Consider the following 7,089-nt stretch of genomic DNA (forward strand, 5'->3'; position numbering starts at 1 on the left):
ACTATTACGTTATAGCGTATGACGATATAGAGTATTACGATATAGCGTATAACGTTATATACTATTACGTTATAGCGTATGACGTTATAGAGTATTACGATATAACGTATAACGTTATATACTCTTACGTTATAGCGTATGACGTTATAGAGTATTACGATATAACGTATAACGTTATATACTATTATGATATAACATTATATACTATTACGTTATAGCATATAACGTTATTTAGTATTACGATATAGCGTACAACGTTATATACTATTACGTTATAACGTATAACGTTATAAACTATTACGTTATAACGCATAACGTTATATACTATTACGATACATCGTATAGCGTGATGTGCTATTACGATATAGGGTATAACGTTATATATTATTACGTTATAACGTATAACGTTATATAGTGTTACGATACATCGTATAACGTTATATATTATTACGATATAACGTATAACGTTATATACTATTACGTTTTAGCGTATAACGTTATATACTATTACGTTATAGCGTATGACGACATAGAGTATTACGATATAGCGTATAACGTTATATACTATTACGTTATAACGTATAACGTTATAAACTATTACGATACATCGTATAACGTTATATACTATTACGATATAACGTATAACGTTATATACTATTACGATACATCGTATAACGCTATATACTATTACGATACATCGTATAACGTTATATATTATTACGATATAACGTATAACGTTATCTACTATTATGTTTTAGCGTATAACGTTATATACTATTACGTTATAGCGTATGACGACATAGAGTATTACGATATAGCGTATAACGTTATATACTATTACGTTATAACGTATAACGTTATAAACTATTACGATACATCGTATAACGTTATATACTATTACGATATAACGTACAACGTTATATACTATTACGATATGGCGTATAACGTTATATACTATTACGTTATAGCGTATGACGTTATAGAGTATTACGATATAACGTATAACGTTATATACTATTATGATATAACATTATATACTATTACGTTATAGCGTATAACGTTATTTAGTATTACGATAATGCGTATAACGTTATATACTATTACGTTATAACGTATAACGTTATAAACTATTACGATACATCGTATAACGTTATATAATATTACGATATAACGTATATCGTTATATACTATTACGATATAGCGTATAACGTTATATACTATTATGTTATAGCGTATGCCGTTATAGAGTATTACGATATAGCGTATAACGTTATATACTATTATGATATAACATTATATACTATTACGTTATAGCGTATAACGTTATAAACTATTACGATACATCGAATAACGTTATATTCTATTACGATATAACGTATAACGTTATATACTATTACGATATAACGTATAACGTTATATACTATTACGATATAACGTATAACGTTATATACTATTACGATATAACGTTATATACTGTTACGTTATAGCGTATAACGTTATATACTATTATGATATAACGTTATATACTGTTACGTTATAGCGTATAACGTTATATACTATTACGTTATTTCCGATGACGTTCTAGAGTGTTACGTTATAGCGTATGACGTTATAGAGTATTACGATATAGGTTATAACGTTATATACCATTGAGATATAACGTATAACGTTATATAGTATTACGATATAGGCTATAACGTTATATACTATTGAGATATAACGTATAACGTTATATAGTATTACGATACATCGTATAGCGTGATGTACTATTACGATATAGGGTATAACGTTATATATTATTCCGTTATAACGTATAACGTTATATAGTATTACGATATAGGGTATAACGTTATATACTATTGAGATATAACGTATAACGTTGTATAGTATTACGATACATGGTATAACGTTATATACTATTACGATACATCGCATAACGTTATATACTATTACGATAGAACGTATATAGTTATATACTATTACGATAGAACGTATATAGTTATATATTATTGCGATATAACGTACAACGTTGTATAATATTACGATATAACGTATGACGTTATGTAGTATTACGATATGTCGTATAACGTTATATGCTATAACGATATAACGTTTAACGTTATATGCTATAACGATATAACGTATACCGTTATATACTATTATGATATAACGTATAACGTTATATACTATTATGATATAACGTATAACGATATCTGCTATTATGATATAACGTTATATACTATTACGATAGAACGTATATAGTTACATATTATTGCGATATAACGTATAACGTTGCATAATATTACGATATAACGTATGACGTTATGTAGTATTACGATATAACGTATAACGTAATATGCTATAACGATATAACGTATGACGCTATGTAGTATTACGAAATAACGTGTAACGTTATATGCTATAACAATATAGCGTATAACGTTATATACTATTACGCTGTAACGTATAACGTTCTAAACTATTACGTTATAACGCACGACGTTATGTACTATTACGATACATCGTATAACGTTATGTACTATTACGATAGAACGTATATAGTTATATATTATTCCCATATAACGTATAACGTTGTATAATATTACGATATAACGTATGACGTTATGTAGTATTACGATATAACGTATAACGTTATATGCTATAACGATATAACGTATGACGTTATGTAGTATTACGATATATCGTATAACGTTATATGCTATAACGATATAACATATGACGTTATGTAGTATTACGATATATCGTATAACGTTATATGCTATAACGATATAACGTATAACGTTATATGCTATAACGATATAACGTATAATGTTATATACTATTAGGATATAACGTATAACGTTATATGCTATAACGATATAACGTATAACGTTATATACTATTATGATATAACGTTATATACTATAACGATAAAACGTATATAGTTATATATTATTGCGATATAACGTATAACGGTGTATAATATTACGATATAACGTATGACGTTATGTAGTATTACGATATAACGTATAACGTTATATGCTATAACGATATAACGTATGACGCTATGTAGTATTACGATATAACGTATAACGTTATATGCTATAACGATATAACGTATAACGTCATATACTATTATAATATAACTTTATATACTGTTACGTTATAGCGTATAACGATATATACTATTATGATATAACGTTATATGCTGTTACGTTATAGCGTATAACGTTATATACTATTACGATATAACGTATAACGTTATATACTGTTACGATATAGCTTATAACGTTATATACTATTACGTTATAGCGTATGACGTTATAGAGTATTACGATATAGCGTATAACGCTATTTAGTATTACGATAATGCGTATAACGTTATATACTATTACGTTACAACGTATAACGTTATAAACTATTACGATACATCGTATAACGTTATATACTATTACGATATAACGTGTAACGTTATATACTATTGAGATATATCGTATAACGTTGTATAGTATTACGATACATCGTTTAACGTTATATACTATTACGATACATCGTATAACGTTTTATACTATTACGATATAACGTATAACGTTATATACTATTACGATATAGCTTATAACTTTATATACTATTACGTTATAGCGTATAATGCTATTTAGTATTACGATAATGCGTATAACGTTATATACTATTACGATACATCTTATAACGTTATGTACTATTACGATAGAACGTATATAGTTACATATTATTGCCATATAACGTATAACGTTGTATAATATTACGATATAACGTATGACGTTATCTAGTATTACGATATAACGTATAACGTTACATGCTATAACGATATAACGTATGACGTTATGTAGTATTACGATATAACGTATAACGTTATATGCTATAACGATATAACGTATAACGTTATATACTATTATGATATAACGTTATATACTATTACGATAGAACGTATATAGTTATATATTTATGCGATATAACGTATAACGTTATATAATATTACGATATAACGTATGACGTTATGTAGTATTACGATATAACGTATAACGTTATATGCTATAACGATATAACGTATAACATTATATGCTATAACGATATAACGTATAACGTTATATACTACTATGATATAACGTTATATACTATTACGGTAGAACGGATATAGTTATATATTATTGCGATATAACGTATTACGTTATATAATATTACGGTAAAACGTATGACGTTATGTAGTATTACGATATAACGTATAACGTTATATGCTATAACGATATAACGTATGACGTTATGTAGTATTACGATATAACGTATAACGTTATATGCTATTGTTACGTTTCGCTATCCAAATTTTGAAATTTTAAACGATGTTGTAGTCGCTGCCACCAGAAACAGTCTAAGGACTGTTTCAATTAGATATTTCTTGTTATATTATGTAGCGTTGACCGGAGTTTAGGCCACTGGTCAACAATCTCCACGTTTCGGCTAACCTGCTATGCGCAGGAATACTAGCACGGGAGAGGATTGTTTGGAATAAACAATTATATTATAAATAATTATTACAGGCGGAATTAATGGCGAATTATAATAATCATTGATATTATTTATTATTTTAATTATTAATTATTAATAATAATTAAAGTTGACTCACCTGACGTTGGTCTCCGCTGATGAACGGGCAGGCCGCTGGGGTGATTCCGGTTTTACAAAGATCGACACTTCTATAATTTTTCGTTTTAATCTTTATTTAATTTGAACAGTGTAAACAACAGTGTGTCCGGACGTGTTAAACAATTCGAAATTCTAACACAAAAACTTGAGCCAACTACTGTTTTAATTCTAACTGACTAATAACAATTATTTTATAATTCGAACTGACTAATAACATTTATATCTCGTAATTCTTAAACTCGAACTGGAACGAACAATTATTCTCTAATCCTAACTTAAATTCTAATTAAATCAACTGAACGAACTGATATCAGACTCACTCAAATTCAATTGAACGACTAAGAATTACTCTCCTTATTTTCGCTAAATTCTCCTGAACCAACTAATCACAATTGCTCTATCCTATTTCTTTATTCTAACTGAATTACTCTTCTTTAATTTCGTTAAATTCTCCCGAACGCTAACAATTTCTCTGACTATATTCTAACTGAACCAACTAATGGCAGTTACTCTCTTTTCACAATTACTCTGATTGTTCTAACTGAACCACTAACAATTAATCGCTAACGCTAACGCTAACAATTAATCTGACTCTTCTTTATGTTTCGCAAAATTCTCCCGAACGCTAACAATTACTCTCTTCTATTCCTTTATTCAACTGACCCGCTAACAATTACTCTCTTACTCTTTTCGTTTATTCAACTGGTAACGATTACTCCCTTTTATTCTAACTGGTAACGATTACTCCCTTTTATTCTAACTGGTAACGATTACTCCCTTTTATTCTAACTGGTAACGATTACTCCCTTTTATTCTAACTGGTAACGATTACTCCGATTTGAATTGTGTCGCTACGCTTTTTATAATGACATCCCCAATGGGATGACAGTCACGTGACAGTTCGTTCCGGTGGGAATCGCAATGCTGCAGGTTTTTAGAGTTTCCATGAGAGAACGTGGAGTTTGATGATTACAGGTTATGTTGAGTCATGGACACAAAAGCGTCCGCACCTGTGCGAACTGTGTGAGTGTGTTTTTAGTATTCTGTCTCGTTTCGCATGTTGTTTGTTTCCTTAAACTTGTGAATTTGTTTTAGCGCAAAAGGAAGAAGATATGTGAATGGTACGAGATGACGTGATCGACGTGCGTGTGTGAATATGTGCGAGGGATGATGCTGAAATGGCGGTTTTCCATCCAAATAGGCACAGTGGCACCTTCGTTGGCGTCGTGTCCTGATGATCTTTTGACAATTTGGTTTTATTTGACAATATGAGATATATTTTGCTCCTTGTAGATTTATATGTCCATATTTGCTATATATTAAATCGTGTATATTTTATATTACTTTCTTGTTATTAGGTTATTAGTTGTGTAACTCCAGTTTCTGATCTATGGAAAGTGGTGAAACGTCTTCACGAAATACAATTTCATTCGTTTTCCTCCCTTGCATTGGCACGCTGTGAGTGGTGTCGACTTCCAAATGAGGTTTGTGCATCTTGATTATTATGCGTTTAATGATAGATACGGAGGTATCTTTGTCAGAGGTTCCCATGCGGACTGTCTCGGTGTGTATCTTGTTATGATTTCTTTTATTTAGTTCATCCTGCTTCTTTCGTGTTTTATTCACTGCATATGATATTTCAGTGCAAGAAGAAGAAGAATTGTAAAGAATCCGTAAGTGGCCCTAGAAGACGCAGTCATCGTGTGAGGTGTTGTCGGCAGGAACGAAGAGTCGAAGTTGTTGAAGAAGTCGTGTGACATTTGTATCGTTTCCGGTTATATACAACGCTATTTCACATATCTATGTATATATATATATATTATTATATTATTATATATTATTATACTAAATCTTCAGTTGGTTTAGTTGAATGTTCAGTAATGTAATTTTTACAAGGTGGTTTTGTATATTAGATGAGTAGTTGTTCGATATAATAATATGTGTATATGTATATGTCGGGTCGTCGTTAAGATTTGAGTTACGGTTGAGGGCGTGAAACGAATCCCTATTGGCGCTAGACGTGATCATTATGCAATAGAGGAGATATTTACTAGTGCAAATATGATTATGATGGAATTGGACAAGTAATCGGATAATTAGGTACTCGAGAAGCTAATGACAATGATCCTGGGCTCACTAACGAATCCGCGGTCAAGGGGATGACGGACTCTACTTTTCCTCAGCGTCTAAGTTGTACTCAATATTAATGCACGAGGCAATCACTACGTATCTGAGAGTTACTTTGAATCGTCTTTGAGATCGTACCGGAGAGTGGTTCTCCATCACGGTAACGCTGTCGAGGAAAACTATGATGGGTGTGCCCAAGGGCACGAAATCATCGGATTCGTGGAGAAAAGCCTTCATTCGGAAAGTGAGGGAAATTGGCGTTACTGTTAATTGGTCAATTTC

General features: G+C 30.5%; 1 long non-coding RNA gene across 1 annotated transcript; it reads left to right on the forward strand.

The window, feature by feature from the left end:
• Nucleotides 1-5,763: 5,763 nt before the first annotated feature.
• LOC126927545 (uncharacterized) lies at nucleotides 5,764-6,551 on the forward strand. Its single transcript, XR_007715591.1, has 2 exons — nucleotides 5,764-6,244; nucleotides 6,324-6,551. It is a non-coding gene; the product is annotated as an uncharacterized LOC126927545 (long non-coding RNA).
• The last annotated feature ends 538 nt before the right edge of the window (nucleotides 6,552-7,089 follow it).

The sequence above is a fragment of the Bombus affinis genome, unplaced genomic scaffold (genome assembly GCF_024516045.1).
Source record: "Bombus affinis isolate iyBomAffi1 unplaced genomic scaffold, iyBomAffi1.2 ctg00000137.1, whole genome shotgun sequence".
Taxonomy (NCBI): Eukaryota; Metazoa; Arthropoda; class Insecta; order Hymenoptera; family Apidae; genus Bombus; species Bombus affinis.